The sequence below is a fragment of the Melospiza georgiana genome, chromosome 2 (assembly GCF_028018845.1).
Source record: "Melospiza georgiana isolate bMelGeo1 chromosome 2, bMelGeo1.pri, whole genome shotgun sequence".
In the NCBI taxonomy this organism is placed as follows: domain Eukaryota; kingdom Metazoa; phylum Chordata; class Aves; order Passeriformes; family Passerellidae; genus Melospiza; species Melospiza georgiana.
Window position 1 is genome coordinate 3,120,903 of NC_080431.1, and position 22,313 is coordinate 3,143,215.

At 38.4% G+C, this 22,313-nt stretch overlaps 1 long non-coding RNA gene across 1 annotated transcript; it reads left to right on the forward strand.

Annotated features, from left to right (window-relative positions):
• The first annotated feature begins 19,109 nt into the window (after window positions 1-19,109).
• LOC131080469 (uncharacterized) lies at window positions 19,110-21,430 on the forward strand. The gene is made up of 3 exons (XR_009114164.1): window positions 19,110-19,222; window positions 20,431-20,560; window positions 21,334-21,430. It is a non-coding gene; the product is annotated as an uncharacterized LOC131080469 (long non-coding RNA).
• Window positions 21,431-22,313: the final 883 nt, after the last annotated feature.

Sequence of the window (22,313 nt, forward strand, 5' to 3'; positions counted from 1 at the left end):
AAAGAAACATCCCAAGCTTTGAGCAAATTTCCATTAAAATAAGTCCTTTTTGTATTATGACATTTATTTCATGAAACATTAACTTCATTTTCTGCAGACTGTTTTAACATTTTGAGTTAAAGGTTTTCTCTCACTTTTGCGTTGCTAGATAACTATAATAATGCAGGGCATATCATGAAGTTTGCAGAGAGCTGTACCTCTGAAACTGTTACAGTTCAAAAATAGAAAAGAAACAAAGTCCAAAGAGAAAACTGTCAGTGGAAATTGGTAGCAATTGGATATGTATGTAAATTACAAAAACTAATCTACCAAGATTCATAGGGCAAATAACTCCAGCTACTATTACTTGGCACCAAATAAAAACATTTCATTGAAAGTGCAGCTGCTGGAGAAATGAACTGATAAACATAAATTGAACATAAATGGCTGCAGGCAAACTGGAGTAGCAAACAGAAAAGGGACAGGGAGAAAAAATGTTGTTTGCATGCATGTGTGTGCCTGTGTACAGAGTGTTGTACTCATGTAAACATCTGAGAGTCTCAGGCGTGGAGGGGATTGTCAAGATTCCCAGGTGGAAAACCCTCAGTCACTCTGCCCAGGAATGGAGCCACACCTGGCTGCAGGTGAGGAAGTGTGTCCAGAACAGGGTTTTTCTGCTGGTCTGGAGATGCTGACCATGGTCAGTGATAAAAGGGATGGAAGGATAAAATCAGCTCTGCATTTCATGCCTTGCTGACCGATAAATTTTATTCTTTAGGTTGTTGTATAAAAACTGATGTAAAGGCTCAGGCCAAAACCTGATGTAATTTTTAGGAATTTAAACATGAAATTACTCCATTATTCCCAATAGTAAGGATGAAAACTGAGGTTATACTTTATCCCTCCTCCCCTTCCATTCTAGCCTCAGACTCCCAGCTAGGTATATCTTTCAATTAATTCCCTTCCCTAAGGACACCCAGTAATAAACACCAAACCCACATATCAATTAGTGAACACCAAAAACCCATAAAAAGCCATGTAGATGCATATGCACAGACAAACTCCCCTCCTCCTTCCAGGCACATAAATGCCTTAAATCATTCTCTGCAGTTTCCTAGGAACCACACTCCAGATGTGGTGTTTAAGAGTGGATGTGGCTAACGTTTATTAGACTTGAACTGTATTGTGGGTAATTGTCCAGTAATAACCTTTGGTAAATTATATGAAGCCTTTACTTTACTTAACAGGGAAGGCAGGCTCCCCAAACTCTAATATTATCATCATTCAAGATAATGAGCAACACAAACCATTCTATTACCAATCTAAAAGCAATAAATGTCAAAGTAAAGAACTATGCAATATTCTGGCCTGGAAGAACAAAGGACAAAAGTAATGATAATGCCTTTTTATATTTGCAGTCTATTATATCATGCATAACAAATGACCCTGTAATTGTAGACAGTGTTTTTTCAACAGGTTGTAAAGGGAAAATGCTGGGGGTGGAAAGGGAGTGTTCTGAACGTTGCCCTGAAAAATGCTGTAGGGCTGGTAAATTGGAATGCCTGATGATTTATTTGAATTTTATCCTGCTGGATTATTCTGAAGCTGTTTTGTTTAGCACCACAGTCATCTGGTGCAGCGTGACACCAAATCCTTGCAGCACTGATGGCTTTTCCAGTGGCTTGGTGACAGCGCCAGCCCTCCTCTGACATGAGCAATAGCAGGAGCAAAAACACCATTCCAAACACAGCTGATTGATTTATGGAGATTTCTAATTTGGGCATTTACAGACCATTCAGAGGTCACACAGTGTTTGGGCTGTAATCCATTCCATAATCCATTCATTACGAGCTGCTACAGATAAAGGGGCTCTGTGCCTACTGCTCAGCATGTGGTGCTATAGTTCAGGTGTTCCTGGGTTTGTAAAGTGACTTCACTTTGGGCTATCCTGGTTTAATTTTCTTTTTAAACAAAACCAAAAGCTTTTTGATGAGCATCCAGAACAATTTTTTAAAAGCTGGGGGAACAAAATTGCCAGAAACTCAGGAAGCCAATGGCACAGCTACCCCTGAGTAAAAGTAGGATAGTTCTTTCTTGCACCTTATATTCATTGCCTATTTTGAGAAAAGCATTTTAATAAAAAAATGCTGTCTCTCAGCTCACACACACTTCATGCCAGTGTGTCTGCAAAGGAAACCATTCACTAAAAGAGATATTTAAATGGCTCTGCTCTCTGTGGTTGAAAGAACTGCTTCATGCAGCTTTGATGAAGACAATCAGCACGTGGGGCAATTATCCTTTAGATCTCATTCACCAACATGCACAGCCAAATTCTGATACCAGGTACCAGGTCTGAAGTAAATTCATCCATCCTGCTTTCTACACTTGTGGACATGATGAGAAGATTTGGCTGAAAGGGGAAAAGCTGAGAGTTCTTGGTCCAGAAATGAAACTTTGGTGCTTTCTATGGGGCTTCTATGACTTCTTTGGGCAAGGTGTAAAATATGATATTAAACTGAACTAACCTTGCTTGTATTTCCATTGTTAAGCTGGTTTAACAAGTTGCCTTTGTTGTATGATTGTTGCTCATAAGGTCACATAACCACCTCAGAATTGCATCTGCTGTATTTGTCAGAGGGAAAACAGGCCCCAAGAACAAAGCTGTAAAATTTAGGTTATTTGTACTGCTGCTGAAGAGAAGTGACAGGAAAAAAACCAAGCAGCAAGCAGTTATTTTACATAACTTCTTTTCTCAAGGAAAACAAATGATGAAACTTCTCAATATTTGCATTTTCCCCATCAGCATACATCCCAAACCTGTCAACGAGTGGCAGGGGGTGGCAGTGCCTGTCACATCTCTGCTTTTGGAAAAGATCAGAGCCCTGATGGCACAGCCACACTGCAGTTTCCATGGCAGATCTCAGACAAGATTTTCCCCAGGAGAGTTTTTTGGTACCACCATTTTTCAGGTGAGTTCCATGGTGATGATCACAGCTTGTGTTGTGTTTTATTTTTCTCCTTCTTCCCCGTATCTAAATGTATGTTATGCATTTATCTCCACGTTCATCTGTTTCTGTTTGTCTGCAGCTCTATCTGGTAGCATCTGTGAGTGGTAGTTTTGTATAATAACATGAATATAAGTGAAATCAACAGTTGGGTTTAAGGGCTGTGTTCAGCAAGAAGTGGAGTTTTGGATGACTCCAACTATGGATTGACTGCTGATGTGTGAAGAGGGATTTGGTTAAACAATTCTAGATATCAAGATTATCGTCCTCTTTTCCTGGGATAACGCAGAAAAGAAATTAGCTCCTTTCAGTCTGAAAAAAATGTCATCATATTTCCAACAGAATTGTATTTTGGCTCACTGTGCTCCATCCCAAATGGTATTTGGTTGCTTATCAAGACTTTGTCAAGTTCAGAAACAATTCAGGAAAGAACATATGTGAACCCACCCTCAGAGAAAAGCGCAAATGTTAATGCTGCCACTGAGCTGGGAGCAAGATAAGTGACAATGTCCAAGATAGACAGGAGAAAATAATTAGATAAATTGCTATGAAATTACTTATACATTAAGTTTTAATTCCCAAACTGAGTGGGAGGCCACAGGAATGTCCCAAGTATCAGTCTAAGGCAGAAGTGTAACCACAAAGGTTTATTACAAATGGATGGAGTACCTTGGCATGGTGGAGAGATTTAGATCTACCTAAAAAAGTTTGGATGCAGGCTGGCACCAAATCCAGCACCTGGGAGCCCAGCATGTGCTGTGATCTGGAAATTTGCAGAAGACTTGAAATAAATTGAAGAAAGCCCAGAGAAACTGCCCAATGAGCTGCTCTGCCTATCTCACCCTCAGGTAAATGGCAATGGAGAGTATTTTTTATGGCATTTTGCGCATTAATGGAGGGTTCTGAGGTATTTTCTGCACTGTGGAGATGGAGAGCACATGTTAGAAGGGATTTGCATGGAATAACAGTGCAGGGTCTTGTGGGACTTCCACGATTTCAAATAATCTCGTCACATATATTCTGGAAGGAAGTGCTAATTAAAAGTGTAAAAAAACATATGTGGTATTGGTGAAGCTGCTATCCAAAGCTGTATTGCTGCATCTGTTCTGCATTGTAATTAGTCACAGTTAAATCAGAAAATAAGATATCTGAGCTCTGCACTTCTAAAACTGAAAATTCCTCTCCCACAAAAAGCAGGCACAATGCTCCTGTAATGCAGAAGTGGGAAAAGTAAAATATCAGCTCATAAGCAGAATGTAGGGGTTCATTCTATTCCAGTGTTACTAAAATTTATTACAAGAAGTTATTAAATAAAGAGAATCTAATTAGTGGAAAGCCACTATTAATATTAGTAAAAAAAAAAAGTAGTATGAAATAAAGGGGATTTTTCTGTGTTGGTTTTGTGACTTGTGGCCCATCTTACATCTTAACCTAGAACTTATGGTGGTACACTGATTTTCTATGGCATCCAAAATCAGCACTCTCCTCTGATCTACACAGGAGCCACAGGAGTAGAAATGAGGATAAAATCCAATGTAAAAATGGTACAGCATTTTCTTAATGGCTGCTCGTAGTTTTGAAATATGAAAGGACAGTAATGCTGATTTTTAAAAAAAATTTATTTTAGCCCTTTAATTGCTCTATATTTACTGTGGGTTTGACATCAATTCTTGGTGCTTAATTTTGCTTGTAGGACTCCCTCTTTCTGAATCTTTTATTTATGAAAAAAATTATTTTCTAGATCAAGAAGACAGGGAATTCTACCACAGATGGGGCCCAGGCTTCAGGGAAAACAGGTGACCTTCCCAGAAAGTGCCTGAATTTCCCGTTTCCAGTACATTTTATCACTAGGCAGTGTTCCAGTTCCATGTGCATAAAATACACTGTAGAACTCCCAAACAAATAGATGGGAAAATACCTATACTTAGTGCTTTTTTTATTAATGTGTAATTAGCACAAAATGTGCCTGATATTATCTTCTTTTCAGCTGTTATTAGAGGCTTATGGGATGCTCCTCATCAATAATGTTCCAGAGCCCCATACTTATACTTAGAGCTGGGTAAATTATTCATCCCAAACAATATTTATCATAAATTTATGCTCTCCATTTCCTGGAAGAACATTACTTGTTTTTATGCTTATTTAGTAGGACAGCCTGCTGCTTTCCAAGGGCTCTCAGTTTTGGGGTTACAAGGTCCACCTACGAATTTTTACCCCAAGTCTTTTGTTTTCCCTCAGAGATGATGGGGGATGTTACTCCTCATTATTTGCCTGGTAACTGCTGAAGCAAAGGAGACATTTCTGAAGGTGTGACCTTTCTCTGGAGGGAAATATCTTATTTCAGAGCAGCTCCCAGCAAATTGATTTGTCATTCAGACACAGTTGTGGTTCACTGGTGCTGTTTCGTTCTGGGCCAACCCAGCCTCGTGAATATTATTCACTGTGGTCTGAGCACCTCCTTTTGAGGTCAGCCAAGCTTTTTTTGGCTCAGAATGTGTGTAAACTCACCTGGGCTGAGCTGTTAGGAGGTGTTAATATGGTCTGGCAGCTTGCCTGCTGAATCCCATGGGGTGGGAAGCTGTGGCTTTCTCTGGATCCACTCGTGCACTCAGTTGAGTTCTGGGCTGCAGAACGTGCTGTGATTTATCCCTGCAGTCAGCTCAGCTCCCCTCAGCCACTTGTTCCTCCCCATGGGGATGGGGCAGAGAACTCCAAGGGTAAAAGGGAGAGAATTTGGGAATTGGGATCAGGACAGTCTAATAACTAAAGCAAAGCAAAGGAATTCCTTCATCTTCCCATGGTTCAGCCATCCCCAGGAGAGCAGGGCTCCCTCACATGGAATGGGCTGTTGGGATCAAGATTGCCAAGCTCTGAACATCATCTCTTCCTTCTTCCTCCAGCTTTTGCTGCTCAGAAAGGTCTGGGGTATCCCTGTGGTCATTTGGGGTCAGCTGTGCTGGCAGGATGGTGCGAGGAACAGAAAAAGCCTCGTTGCTGTGTGAGCAATAACGAAAACACCACAAGTCCAAACCCAGCCCCACACAAGTTACCAGGAAGAGAAAACATCCTTCCCTCATTCTTGTTCTGCTCAGAAATGTTCATCTCTGACCCCGTGGTGCAGTTTTAGTGGCTGGTCATTGTCTTTCCTCCTTGTTTTTTGGTATGGCAGGGTTTTCAAATGGGAGGAATTTCTGGGGGTTGATTCCACGGTGCCTGCAGGGAAGTTGCTCTTGCACTCAAGCCGTGAATCTCGAGCGTTCTCTCAAATAAAAGGAAAACAAGATTTCCTTAGAGAGGAGATAACAAAGTCCCAGCTTTCCTGTTTGTGCACATAAATTTACAGTAAGAGTGTAGTGTAGTTTAAACTGTTAAAATACACAGAGTATTGTAAAGGAAATAGAAAGAACCAAGTGTTTAAGAAAATTGCTCTGTGGTGGGGGCTGATTGTATTCCCCTGATTTGTGAATAGATTTTTCTTTCAGCTATCTTTGCAGAATGTCACAAAGTGGGTCTGAAATCGTTTCTGGTACTGATAAAAGGATAGGGATTTTTTTGTTTGTTGTTTTTTTTTTTAAATTATCTTATGTAAAATCCATGTAAATTTTTCAGCTTATGCATCTTTCCTAATCATCCATTTCTTGCATCAAAACTCTCAATTGCCAAAAAGCAAAGCAAGCTAGTCTGACATTTTCATTTATGTATGCATTTTGTTTTATTCAAAAATTTATATAAATTATTTTGGTGTAAATATGAATTTTTCTGGGATTTGCTTGGCTGGTTTGCATTTGTATTGTTTTCCCCTTATCTAGCAAAGACCAAAATACTAAGTGAAGGGTAAATAGATTCTTAACATAAAAAAAATTAATAAAAAGGAAAATGTATCTGATTCTTTACAGGACTGCTTTACTCCAGGTAATGTGAGTAAAATGCATAAAATGAATTCTGACTGCAGTTAGGAATTCCCTCATCTGTCAGAATGTAAGTTAAGTCATCTGTCTTCAAAACTTTGTTTCTCTTCTTCAGATATTCTTTCTCTCCTTCATCCTAACTCCTTCCATTGCCTTAAGAGAAAAATCCTCTCAAGTGCTTAGGAAACTATATTTCCTCAGAAATTACAGGTTCTCCTTGGTTCTTCTCTCTGTTTTCTTTAATAATCAATTTAAAATAAATATTTTATCTGAAATGTAAGGAGTAAGAAATGGGGAAGATATGACCCAGTTTCCTCCTTCTTCTTCCGAGGTATTTTCAGTAATTCTTTAGAGGATTCCCTCAAATGTCCTTTCCAGTATTCTGCTTTCCTTCCCACGATCCCTTTTGTTTTAATATTCATGAAGGACCTGGGGCTGGGGGAGATGTGGCTCTGTCACTTCCTGGGACGAGAGGAGCTCAGTGCAAGGAAGAGCATTTCTCTCAGAAGGCAGAAATAGAGTCAGTGGGAGGGTTAAGGGAGTCTTTCAGAGCCACTAAAATCTTGCTTTTCTGGAAATACAAAAAATTAGATAACATGAAATAGAATACCTCAAGTTCAGAAAGCAGCTTGTCTGATCTTCTCACATATCCTCCTACATTTTTCAGATTTTACTGAAATAATTCTGATTTTATTTTTTTTTTTTTTTTTTTTTTTTTTTTTTTTTTTTGTGGAAATTGAAACTGGGAGCAAAGTTAGTAAAGACACATTTATATTTAACAAGGTCTAGTGATTTCAACCACCTCTCAGTTAAATGCAGAAATCCACCTGACTAAATGGACCTTTGTTCACAGGACATGTATATTGCTCCATGGACAGATATTTTATTTGCTTCTCACATGAATTTTAAATATTTTCAAGTACTGAAGTTATCTTCAAAATATTCAATTTTTCATTTGTTGCCGTGGTACCATTTACAGTCATTTTGATCATCACTACCTAAACAGCTTTTTATTTCTTTCAAGTTTGTTAAAATCTTAAGAATATCATCAGTTACCTTATCCTAATTTAAGTCATAGAAGGAATTAGAGTTCTAATTATCTTAAAGCAGTTTGTCTTTCACTAGTAACTAGCGCAATAATTGACATTTCCAGGTTTTACTGATGACCTGAGGACCCCTCTGTGCAGGGAGTGGTTTGCCTGGGGAATTTTTTTGGGAAGACCCCAGGAATTCTGTAGGCCCACAGACACCCAGCAGCTCTGCCGAGGTAGGTCTGGTAGCTGCTGTGAAATTATAGAGGATTGTTTTTGAAAAAATGGGAATGCTTGGAAGGCGAATCATAAGTCTCTCCTCTGGAGAAGAAATAATTTTTTTCATAATGGAGACAAGATAAGAAATTTAAAGGAAGAATTTTTCACAAAGTATTTCTTATTTCCTTTTTTCTTCAGTGCATATTGCAGGAAAAAGTCCTAATGGCACTATAGAGCGTGGATCTGAGGAAAGACAGATTTCACCTTAGCAGAAGGCAGTTGGTATTTCTGATAAAATGTAGAATTTATATTTAATTTACTTTTCCTTTTTTAATGGAACATTAATAAAAAGAACATATATTTATTTGTTAACTTAGGCCCTCACCTTGAAAATAATTTGCCTTGGCAAGTTTGCTTCAAGGTGCAAGAAAAATAGATGTGATGTAAGGTTTGTGCTCCTGTCCTGAAGCTTCCCCACTGTTCAGTGTTTCAACCACAGAAATTTATTTCTTGCAGGCTCAGTAGTGGCATCAAAAATGAGAAGTGCTGACAAACAGAGCATCTCTACAGACAATGACAAGCTCTGTTTGAAGCCAGCAGCATTTGGGCCTTATTTTTCTTCTTTTTTTTTCTCCTTTTAAATTCAGGTACTGAAGTTTACTGTAGTACTGAGTGAAATCTGAGACGTGACACCCGTGTTGGAATTTCTGCTGTATGAAGAATTTACCCTTAGTCCATGGTCTTTGCCAGACTATCACAGCACTGAGAAGTGGGTATAATAATTAGCAAGGCTTAATTTGTCACTGAGACTTTTTTGGCTGTTTGAATTTAATAAGTCCAATTTTTTTCTGTTGTTGTTAAAAAGGAAATTTCTGAGCCTTCCATAAATAAAATGCCAACTTCTGGTCACTGGTGTACAGTGAAACCAGTTTGTTTTTCAGCTTCAGTATTCTCTGGAGCCTGACTGATTCTTATATTGCTTTTCTGCCTGAACATGGGTTCCATTTTCCCAGATGGAAAACTGATCCCCCTTTCTTCATGGAGCTCTGGACAGATTTGAAGAGAAAATGTCATTTTGTGCCTGCTGGAGGTGTGATGGGATCAGAGACATCAGTGCTAAACTGCAGTGTAAGAATTGATAAATTCAGTAATCTCTTGGATTCTTTTGGTTGCAAATGGCTTTGTGATTGGGTTGGCTTTGCTGTAGAGCAAGGGCAGATGTGCCTTGAGGGGTTGTGGTGTTTTACAGAGAAATTTCCTGTCCAAAGGGAACTGGGAGTGCTTGTCACTTTTAGATGCATCTCTCTAGAAATTAAATGGTTGTTCCAGCATATTTCATCCTTTAGAAATGGCAATTATAATTAATTTTTTTGGGGTGAATTTTTTTCCCACCCAGTGGAAGATACAGTAACCTCTGTCCCTGTGTATGAAGTACTGAGAATTTAGTTCTAAGAGCAATAAACCCAGGGCTGGTTTGAGTTGTAAAAACACAAGCTGAGAAGCACTGACTTCACTGTGAGGAAGTTAAATGGAAAAAGTTCAGCTCCATCTCACATGAAGTTTGTACTGCCTGCATTACCCCAAATAACCTTGCCAGCATTATGATTTTTTTTAACCTTCTCTTTGCAAAGGCCTTAACAATATATAAAATAAACACCAGCAATAGCCTTCGCTGCGTTTTCCAAAGGGAATTTTGTTGCATATTTTTGTCTCTGTTTTCTTGACCTCTTGAGTGCTTTTTAAGCTGTTTTGGGATGTCATTTGGCCTCTGTTGAATCTGCTATTCACCTCCAAATCACAGTGGCTGTTGCCACACTTCTACTCATGTCCTGACACAGAGGAGGAGCCAGGGTGTCTCTGCAGCCTGGGCAGACTGTCACTCACTTGGAAAAAATCCTCTTGGCTCAGCTCCAGCCTGCTGAGAGCCAAGGAGGTTGATGGCATTCACCCTGAGACAGAAATCCCTGCCTTTCTGAATGGGAGACTACAAGAAATTCCTGTATGTATAATACAGGGGGTATAGATGCATCTATTAATCTACAAACCTATATATATATATATAATTATATATATATATTTAAATATATTTTTATTTGTTCAGGACATTTGAATTTGAATGAATGTCTCAATTTAGACATCTACACACGTTTAGAAATGCCCCTCTTATGCTCTGAATTCCCCTCCCCTTTTTGACCTTCTCATCCCTCTCTTTATCCCTTTATCCATAATTTTCTCTCTTTTATGCCCAGTCTACACTACAACCCTCCTTTCCTCCCTACAGTTTCTTCCTCTGCCCATTTTGGTCCCAAATAGGTCTCACTGTGAGCATTTTCTCTTCCTCCTTCCCAGCACGCCCTTTTTCACGCCACATTTAAAGGATTTTTGTAGGATGTGTACTTCCATGCATGCTGGTCTTTACAAGAGGCAGCTTTGATTCTATTTTCATCCTTGACAAAGTAACATCAATGATTTCGAGGCTTCCAGTTATATCAGAGATATCTGGTTCTTCAACCATTCCACTTGAAGTGCTGATTCACTTGACTTTTTGTCTTCTTTCCTTCACCTTTCTAGCATTTCACTCTTGTTATATTTGTTAACTCTTTTACTGATTCTTCTCTTCATTCTTCACTGAAGCATTGGGTAATCCTGGTCGATAAAATATCCAAAATCGTGGTCTCCAGAGAGCAGAGGTCAGTGCCTGCCCCTCCTCTTCCTCTCACTGTGATGAGATCTCCCCTCAGTCTCCTCCTCTCCAGGCTGAACACACCAAGTGACCTCAGCAAAAGCATAGATATTAATGTAAAAAAGAAATTTACCATCAGAAGAAACATCTCCCGCTTTAATACATTCTGCTTCTCTGCTTTGTTATTGCAACAGCTTTTCCTTATCAGCCGGGAACTGGAAAAAAAAATAAATGCAAATATTTTCCTCGAAAATGAGTTTCTGTATGAGCACACAAATCTAATTGATAAGCTCTGGGATTAATTTCTGTAATTGCAGACGTGTGTTTTACAAAAGAAAAATCTTTGCCTGCTATCTTGATAGTATGTTCCTGTAGCCATACAAAACTCTAAAAGAGCAAAAATTGTAATCTAATTTTTTTTGTGTGTGTTATTAAAACCTAAGGCATTAAACTGCTTTTTTGGTTCATTTGAGTTTTTTTAGCAGGCTAACATAGATTAGAGAGAAAACAACATGCAGTAGGAAATCCTCTCACAGTACTAAAAGACAGGGGTACATTGCATAATGTCAGATCTTATTTTGTGATTACAGAAAATAATTTTTTGTTAGCATGCTTTCTGATGTTTTTCTCCCATAAGTGTGTTTAGTTGGATCAGTAAACTCTGATCCCATCTGCTGTCTTTATCACTATTGTCACACACAGGCAGTTAAAACATCCCTCAGACAGAAATATGACAAATTGCATGTAAGCTTTTGAATGTGGCAGTCTGTAATTGGCTGCTAGCCAAAAATATGCTTTAAATCTCATCAGTAGCTGAACATCTAGATAATATACCTAGATGATCTAATTTCTTACTCTGCTTTATTTCTTCACGTATTTCACATACAATTCAGCTCAATGCATCTTTGAAGAAAGACCTTTTTTTTTAATAGAGCTCCTTTTGGAAATGCAGAGTTTCTAAATCTTTAGCCCTTAAGCTCAGCACATATTTCACTTTCACACGAAGTGGAGCAAGCCTCCATGAGGAACTTCCCTGACTTAAAAACAGAGTTAGCAGAATGTGCATTTTCACAGGGCTAATTAATCCTTACACCTCCTTGCACTGAAGAGCCAGCGAGCAGTTTTTTCCCTAAGTAGTAGAATGATGATACAATTTGATATAAATATTATCACATGTAGCATATGTATTAATGTTGACTATTGTAAAAACTAAGTTCAATTTCTGTAAATCTTACAAAGTCAAAGTTTCATTATAGTAGAGAATATTAAAGCTACTTTGTACTGCTTTTTCTCACAGTTTATCAGAAACCTTCTTTTTCAATCTCCTCTAGCGGAAGCCATCCCTGCCATGGCCGAGAGGTTGGAACTGGGTGATCTTTGAGGTCCCCTTCAACACAAGACATTCCAAGATGATCCCATGAAGTTTTGTAATATTTCTGCTTTTTAAAGTTCTTTCAAATGTCTTGTTTCCCATTTTTTTTCACATGCAGGCTGTCTGCTCAACTCATCAAGAGAGAGGAAAGAATTTTCCTCTTAGGTGTCATCCCCAGGGTTTATAGTGTGTCCAAAGGTAGGAATTAATTTGCTTTAGGAATTAAAAAAGTTATAAGTAAATTTTTCTGTTTGGAAAATTCCATAATTCCATTCCCACAACCTGAGTGTTGGTAGTTTTCAGTTCTGTACTTTCTGACAGCATTACAAATTTTCCTGAAGTAGAACTTTGCAAGTCTGTCTACACTTCTCTGGTGTATTTTGCAATCTTCACATTTATGCTATAAATAGTTGTGTTTAAAAGAAAGATCACCAATATTTAGGCAGTCCTAAAATATAATAATAAATAGAAAACACATGAATAATGAATGTACCCTTTAGATTAAAAGTTCTTTTGGGTGTATTACCAGTTAACAACAGATAACCTGTGCAATATGAGGCAAAACTCTTATGCTTTCCCTGAAGATTAATTAGCTTTGTAGCATATTAATCAAACAATTTAGGGAGAAAAATCTGAACATATATTCCTGTGTGGTTCTCAGACATCTCATTTGTTTAATGGAGCCATTTGGATAATTAAGATCAGTAACAGTAATTTAGCTAAAGTGAAATCTTTAAAGATTAGCTGGCAATTTACTTGTGTTTGTCTCAGTTTATTTTTTTTCTTTTTTTTTGGTCTTGTTTTTCTCCCTGGTTATTAATATACATAGCTTGGTAGTTTAAAAAACTACTCTTCTGCAGCAAAGGAAATACCCATTTATATTGATAAAAATATTCTAGATTGTTTGTATTCAAGAAGGCCCAACAGAACAAGTAGTTAAGAGGAGGTCCTATTTGATAATTTGGAAAAACTGCCTTATTTGTCTTCATTTCATCCCCAAAAATCCAGAATTTTTATCAGTGCTTGACTGTGCTTAGGTGAAAATCTATCCTCCTTTTCACTTTTTTTGTGCTGTAAGAGGAGAAGAGTGCTGTGCATTTTTTGCATTTTAAAAAATTAAATGAAAATGATTCTGCAGTGATTTCATTTAAGTGAAGTTACTTGCATTACTTGTGGGAATGAAATGTTGTAAGCTTGATCTTTCCAACCAGAAGATTATGCCTGACTAATATTAGAAGATTTGAAAACTGTGTGAAAATGTTCTGTGTGAATTGAACATTAAAATTAAATTGAAATGTGTGATTTCACTATTTGCTAAAATGAAATACACGAACAGTCTAATAACTAATATCTTAGAAATGTTTGTACTAAGCATCTTTGACACTTCAATGAGATGATTGAAAAAGCCCCTGCTGTTTGAAGTATGGCACATTAATAAATTAGAATAAAAAGTATTACAGTTCATATAATGCACTATTCAGGCACACTCTGGTATTAGATTGCTGCCTTCATCATTCAAAATTAGGAAACAGACCTTGCAAGGTGCAAATTCGAGGCAATATATGCAAATCTGTTATTCTAGTTCAAAAATTCAGCAGCTATTCAAGCTAATGGATCCATAAAAACTCCATGAATGTCCATATTATCTCGAGGTTTGCTGCTGCAATTCTGTTTATTTGAGCAGAAGTGCTTTTAGTGGTCTGCTGGTAAATATGTTGTACCCAGCTGTTTGTTTGCCTTTCCAAGGTGGAGGAGTTGTTTGCACTGTTACAGAGGAGGAATGGAAATTGTTGAATACTTCAGGCAGATTGTCATGTTATGCCAGAAGATTTTGCACCTGTTAAATATCTGAATGTGCAATCTTTACACCACTACTGTTTAATAATTTAATTTAGTGTTGGGAGTGGTGACTGTCTGGGTAGATTTCTCTGGGGCTTCTATTCATGGTAGTCACTTTTTCCCAAGCCACAATAAGTGCTGGTAGGATCAGTGCTTTATATTTTAAGCCCAGTGTGACTCAGGTGGGATATTGGGCAGCTCTGAGTGTTTGCAGTGTGATGTTTTCATGTTTTTCAGAGAAGGGAGCCAGTCGCTCATACACAGCTCACACATCCAGCACTGAAAGCAAGAGGCAATAATCCCCAAATCCAAGTGACTGGGGATGTGCATTTGGGCTTTAAATGAGAAAAAAGGAGAGATCAAGCTTGGCACTGGGGGTGGATGTTTGGGCTGCAAAGCATCAGTCACTGCAGAAGTGGTTAAAGATATAAGTGACAGCAATTCAACTGATTTTAGGAAAAAATATCATTACTTTCATTTAAAACCAATGTATTCACAAGTACTTTAGCTTAGCAAGATAAAATAGGATCTCTGGAGTTATTTTTTCTATTCTTTAATAAAGCAGCCAAGGTGTAACATGAGAGGCACAATTCACTTGCTTCACCTCCCAATTGCTTTGTCTGTCAGTGTGTATTGATTTGCATGCCTTGACACATAAAATTCAAGTTTTAAAATATTTTATTTGAGTATCTTATGCTTTTAAGGGACTTCACTTTCTTTAGGCAAAAGTAAAAATGCAAACTCTAGAATATTGTTTCACTTTATTTCATCCATTTGCAAATCCCATGCCCAGCATTGAACATAATTGTTTAATGAAGCTGTGATCCTCTCTTAATAGAAAGGCTGAAAGACGTAATTAAAAATGGTGGGCTCTGGTGAGACAGGTGTCTCTAGGTTTTCTATTTGAATCACAGAGGGAGCCTTGGCTCTCCAGAGAGAAGATTCAAAGAAGTTGAAGCACCAGTGTGCTGAGTTGCCTGAGAGCAGGAGGAGGAGGAGGAGGAGGGATTGTTTGGCGCTTCCACTGCACAGAAAAGGAGCCTGTAAACAGATTACTTGTGAGCATCCTCAAGTGTTTCACTGGCCCCTGCTGATGTTTAAATATCTGAGTGTCTTTGAGAATATCTGGAACTTGGATGCCATCCTGATATCTCTCAGATGAGAGAGAAATTGCCACTATAGCAATTCCACTTCCATCAGAGTGGGAAACCTGGTTTGTTTGTTAACCAAAGACAAGGATTTTTTTTAAGATTTCCCTAGATTAAAAGTCAATATTCTTCCCCAGTATTTAATCCATTTCATATTGGAAGCATTATATGAGGTTAGTTTTGCACAAATCTCATTGTGGGTTTGGTAGGAAAGGTTTCATTTGGTTACAGTGAGCAAAATAAATGCAAATATGAGTCTTGTGATTTGCTGATGGTTTTTAATTCCCCTGCCTTTTAGTGGCATAGCTGGAGAATTGGGTTAAGCTTCTGGGCATGAGCACAGCAGGTTTCTGTATTCATTGTGTATAATCTATTTTTTCCCTTTCTTTTTAATCTTTGTTTACTTGCCAGGCTTTCCTTCGCGGCCTCCTTTCTGCTGCACGCCGAGTTCTGCTCTCTCATGTTGTTTACTGTAGCTTAGACATGAAAGGACAATGAAATGGACATTTTAATCAATTAACTGCAGCCTGATCAAAGACCCTTTTCTTCCTTATTGTTGTTGTTGCTTAAAGTGTTTTTATTTACAACACCCAGTGGGGCTTTTGATTCGTGCAGCGTGACAGAGTCGCTGCCTTGCGCAGAGCAGCGAGCTGGGAGTCTAAAATCTGCTTTTGATCAAGGCCTTGCTTTCATCACAGGTGGTGTCAGAGCTCTGAGCAGCTCAGCTTTGCTCTGGGATGATGCTGAAGGCACGAGGGGAAAGTTTTGGCACAGCAAAACATTCATGAGCAGGGAGCACAGGGAGAGAGGCCGGATCTTACACACTGGGCCTTCACTCTTCATCCTTCTGCCTTCCGTGCTTTGCTGAAGGTTTTAATCTTAGAAGAGAAAATAAAAAACCACCTTCAATCTCAATTCTTGTCAGGGGTATAAAGGAGGGTGTTACTGACATGAACTCACTGTCACCTGTTTGTGAAAAGTTTGAGCTGGAAGGGACCCCACCAACAACATCAAACCCACCTCTTATGTGGGTTATGCCCTCTTATGCCCATACAGAGATTGAACCCACAATTAAAAGGCACAGGCTCTAACCAACCCTGCCACAGAATTGGAATTTTTAAGTGCTTTATAACCACTTTATATCACATATTACAGCACATTCTTCATTTCCTAAATTCTTAGTAAAAAGAAATATGAAAGCAAATAAATCAACAATAACCATTACAAGTACTTTATGAAACATCTTTAAACAAACAAAACTAAGTCATGCATTTGTTAATCAAAATACACAAGCACTCACACAAATGTTTCATAGGTCCAAAGATCAAGCAAAAGCAATTATAAATGCTTGCCCTGGCAGCTTGTGCAACCTCCTGTACAACAGGAGCTGTCAATGCATGAAAATTACAGACCCTGCAACTATAAAAAACAAATATCAAAAAATCTCCATCTTTTAAGAAATTAAAAAATATCCATATATTAGTATGTACTTTTCAAGCACAGTTTTTACCTCCTTACATTCAAAAAAGGCAACCAGACATGTTTGTCATCACTTTTTACAAGCATTTACTTCACTTGATATGCCTCAAAAAATATACAAGTTACAAGAAAAAAAGTAACCACATTTTTAATAAATGCGGTTATTTAATTTAGATTTTTCCTTTTAAGGGTGCTGCTTCCTTCCCTCAGCTGCCTTTTCGACCTCTGAGTATTATCCACAACAAAGCAAAGAAAAAAGTGCATCCAAACATTTGTGTGGGCAAATTTGGTGGCTTTTTAAGAGAAAACATGACCTGAACAGTGTCGTTAATAATCACTACTCCTTCTGATCCTATCGTTCTGAAGACAAACAAAATTCATTTTCAGATTTCTACATATGTGTAAATGCACACAAGGAGGAAATGGGTCTGTTGTGTTTCCTGCATGTTTTTTTCCAATCTATCTTCCCCAGTGGCCGTGGTTATTGAAAAAGATTATTTTATTAATTAAACATTCAAAACAATGCAGTTTGTTGCTGGCAGCCACTTGTTTGCAATAATCTTCTATGCATCATAACCTTCTATCTTTGTGTTTAATTGCTTTTCCCTTTCCCTTCCTCTGGAGCACTCTTTGAAAATCCCTCCTGACCTTTCATGCTGCTTTTGCATTTAATGTAATTTCAATTAAGAAATGTTTAATTACTAAAAATAATCACTTCTGCTTTTAATCTGTTTATGTGTTTCTGTCTTGTTCTTCTCCTGTAATTCCTCATGATCCCAGTGATGCCTGTGCCAAGGAGAGAAAGGACCTCTCCCAATTCTTAGGGCTCCTTCTCAGTTATAGGCCAGCCTTTAGTTTAACAGGGGCTTCAATCAAGCCACCACCAAGGAAAATTCATCTTAAGTAAGAGAGAGTGTCAGGTTTGGGGCCACAGAGGTTTACACACAGGTCAGAAACAAGAGAATGACCCCACCTGAAATATCAGTGAAGGCTTCACCTTGCTTTCATCAGGTGCACTGCACATGGAAGGCATAAATCTGTAGGGAAAAATGAAATCAAATACATAATAAAAATTTAAAATAAATCCATAATGATGATGATGACGCTCACAGCCTTTAGCAAAGAAGATCCATTTGTAGCTATTCTGCTATAAAACAAAGGTGCCATAGCTTAAGACAAACATAATTCATGGTCAGCTTTTTGATACATAGAAGCAAGGTTCATTTACATATTTGGTATCTATGCTAGTTCTTCCTCTCTTTTTTTATTTTATAAAGAAAATTTGCTACTTTCCTTGTGAATTTATTGAGGACCTAATATATTATAATCAGCCAAGCACAGATTTTAAGCCCCAAGATAAACACATGATACAAAATTTTAAAAAGAACATTTTTACAGATGTGGCCTTGAAGAGTTTTCAAAACCTTCAAGTTCCCAAAGAGCAAATAACTGCTGACCAATGGGTTTTCTGCAGATGTATAGATGCCATCTTCACTTTTCTTTTTTTTTTTCTTTCTTTTTCTTCTTTTTTCTTCACTGAATGAGCAAGGGGGATTGTGTGAGTGGCAGTCTGAGAGGACCCATCCAGAATAAACTCAGAAATAAATGGGGGAAAGTTGTTGTTGGCATTCACTGTTTTGTTTTCTTTTTTAATTTTTTTTTTAACATCTCTTTCATTCTGAGCTGCCTCTGCTTTTCAAGAAGGCAGACTTCAAGTATAATTCTACAAGTTTGTTTAACATCCTGCAATATCAATCCCTGACTCATCAGACAGAAGGCATGGAAGGGTCATCTACAAGGCTGCTGATCCCTCCCCTTTATTGCAATATCTGGTCTAACCCAGTGTAGAAATACTGTAGACAATATTTAAATAGAATTTAGCTAATTGATCACCTCTTGAGCACAACCACAGAGCAATGGAGCAGGGAATTTGGGGTCCTTCAAGGAGGATGGTTCTTTACACCTCTTGTCAAAGCTGTGGCTAAATTTCACAAATCAGTTCTCAGTTTTGCAGAGAAAAACATGTTTGTTTACATACCACAGATAGAATACTTGAGAGAATTTTATTTAGGAACACCTGGTTTGCAATGTCAATAGGCAGAGTTGCTTGTAGTGTATTGTGCTTACCAAGGGTATAAAAGAGGCTGTTATTCACATGAAGTCAGTATGTGAATATTCTGTGAAGTCAGTTTGTGAATATTCTGGGTTGGAAGGTTATTCCCTCACACACAGAAAAAATGAGGGTTTGGAAATAAAGTGTATTACAAAGCAAGATAGACTAGTTGTCCTTAGCAATTAAAAAAAAAAAAAAGTCATAATCCACTTGTGAAGTTATTAACTTCCTGTAATTTAGCATTGTAGAAATGCATTTTCACAGTTACTGTACCTTTGTTTCCCACAGAGAATGGACTCCATTCTGTTGGAGATGCCATCTCAGGCAGTCTGACAGTGATTGTGGAGCAGCAGCATTATTGCTGTGGGGAGTGCTGACGATCTTGGTTGCACTCATTTCCCCATGGGAGGACTTGCCTGCGTCTGAGTGCAGCCTTAATTACAAGGGTGAGTGTTGAAAATTACTGTCAGCAGGTAAAACAGTGGAAAAGTGCCAGGGAAGGGAAATCCTCCAGCTCTGTGAAGCTGCAGCCTCTTCAGGGGCAAATAATTGGGAGGCACCTGCCAGGTGGACACAAAAGAGATTACTTAAGGACACAAAACTGTCTTTTGTGTATCCAAGGGTTTTCTAGACTATTGAATTATATTCTACACAAGATAGGTAAGCATTTGCACCAGTGGTGAGTTGTTCAGTTGCCTGATTTTCATACAGGATTGTTTAGCAGTGAAGAAGTAAATTAAACGTGTACTTCACACTTTGCATATTCAGTTGACTATTTAGGTAAAAAATGAGGCCATAAACTTCCTATGATGTTTAAATAAACTTGTCCTCTGTCCAGTGTTGTCAAAAAGGAGAACAGTTCCACAGGAAAAAAAGAGAAAAGGTCACTATATGATTTAGCAGGAATTCCCAAGCTTCTCCAAATCCAGGACACCCAATTTGTTGGCTAAGCACTCGTATTCTTTTAAAGATTTACAGTGATTTATTTTCAGTGTCACTCACAGCATCATCATTACTGGAAGATCCAACTGTACCAAATGTTACTTTAATAAATCATCAACCCTGAAAATCGATACTCCAATGAATTGAATCAAATGAAACCATTTCTGCTGCACAGTTTCACCCACAAAGTCAAAACCTCTGCTGTCCAAGTTCATAAAATTTCCATCATCTGGTTAGACCAGAGCCATCAGACACAGCTCCCCAGACTCAATGTCAAACAAACCTTATCTGTGGATGGATTTATTTTTTTTATGTCAGCCCATCAATTGTGTCTGTGTTATATTATGGCATTTGCTTCCTCTGAAGTGACATGAACTGCTGCTTTATTTCATATCCTGAAAAGACACCACAAGTGAGGTCTGACCTGCCTTTTTCTCCTTGTTGAGTCCTGGATTTCTGTTCTGAAGGAGCAATGTCCTCCTTTACCTCCTTTTAAACCTGCTCTTGCAGAAATAAATAATAGCTCTATTTGTTTCTGTCAAGTTTGCTCTCTGGCCAAGTACATGGCATAATAAATGTGTGTATTTGTAAAGATATATTTGTAATCAGGATGAGGATGTTGGAGTTTCTGGTAGGATATTTTTTTTTTTTTTGTATTCACTACATTTTTTGCCTGGAAGTCTCATGGAATTTCTGGTAATTTATTTTCCAGCTGGCATTACTTCCTGCTAGTGATAAAGAAAAAATTTCTTGTGGCCGAGAAACTCTCCGTTGGTAAACCTTCTGTCACAACTGTCAAACACAAGGAGAGAAAATGAGTTATTTACTGAATCACAGAACAGGTAATGCAATGATGCCATTCTTTTAGTGATCAAGGATGTTCTACCTGATGACGAAAATCTAGACAGAGTTTCTTTTACAAATTCCATGTCTTTCTCTTTTAAATGTTCCATTTTCATCTACTATGAAGAGACAAGAGCATTTATGCAACCCTGAAGATGAAGCTACAGGCAGAACAACCAATTTTCTGTTCTCATGTGGTCAGTTTTCCAGTTTCAGTTTTAATTTGATGGGAAATAGCAAAAAAATTTTGGAGCAGTTTGCACTAATTCAACTATGATACTGACTTTTGGCTGATTTCAATGCTTGTGTGCTTGCTTGTGGTTTCCTCAAAGACCTGAAAAATAAATATAAATATATTTTAGCAGCTGATAAATATATTTAAGGAGCTTTTCTTCCTTGTACTCAGCTGTCATCTCTTCCAACATCCTTAAATATAAATGTCTGAAAGCTCTGGTGTTCTGTGAGCGAGCTGCTGCCACTGGGGAGAGGCAGGAGAAACCCTTCCCTCACTGTGCTCTGATGGCGTTGATCACACAGGACATTTGGAATTTTCTCCTCTTCTGTGTGTTTTGCCTCCTCACTAACTGCAGCATTTTTAAGTCCATCCCCATTTTCCTGACTGTTGTGATGTTTTGGGTTGAATTCCATCCTTCCACCTTACAGTAATTTTCACGGTTGTAACGAGAAGGACGGGTGAGCCCTTGTAGGAAAAACCTCACCAAATTTGTGCCAGGATTAGAATCAGAGAATCTGGTTTGTGTCCTTGTCACAGGTTATGCCTCTCCTGGTCAGCACAGGGATGCTTGGAGCACCTGGAGCAAACTCCAGGACCCTTCTTTTCCCTGTTCTGGTGAAGTTTTCCTGTGTCCGTTTTCCACCTGCTCCTGCTTGTCTCGATGCCTCCTGGCCATGCTGTGATGGGAAGGGCTGCCTCAGGGCTCTGAGAACTTTAAAGGAGGTACTGGGAGGTGTTAGAGCCTTGCAGGTTTGTAGAGTTGTTGCTGGACATCAGAAGTCTGGGAACTTAATAAAGTTTGCCTCGGGGATGTGTGGGTTTAAGGGCTCTGAAGGATTTGGGGATATAAAAATGCTTTTATTAAGTAGGTAACTCACCTTTAGATCTTCTAAAGGAAAAAGGAAAAAAAAACCCTATTAAAAATCATCATGCTGGACAACTATGGTAGATAAGACAAAATTAGACCTGTCTTCTCAAAGCTCTATTTGAAATGTGGGATGTCACTCTGCACCACCACAATTCCCAGCAAGGTGCAGATTTATCCCAGGTGGTTCTTGGGGCAGAGACAGAATTATAGTTGAGAGTATCAAATTAAGTGCAGGTCTAATAGGATAAGGTTGATCTACATTAGAAATAATTTTTGGAAAAAGATATTTTGAGATTCTTGCCCCTTAAATATTTTTACCTACTGTGTTTATTTTTTTTTTTAACCAATACTGGAGTACTACTTTTAGCTCTGATATTCCCCAGGGTGGCAACTCATCTCAGCTACTGTCCAGTGACTGGTCAAGGAAGAAACCACTGAGTTATCCTTGGTGTTAATGGGGTTTACAGGTTAGTTCAGCTCAGAGAATGAAGGACATGAATTGCTCGGGTGTCTGAGGGCCGCAGGACTCCTGCAAATCGAGGCTTGACAGAGGTTCTGTGTTGGGTTAAGGCAGTGGCTCCGTGTGCCCTGCGCAGTCACAGCAGCTTGTGCTTGTAGCACAGCCGCTTCCACCCCTTGATCTGTGCTC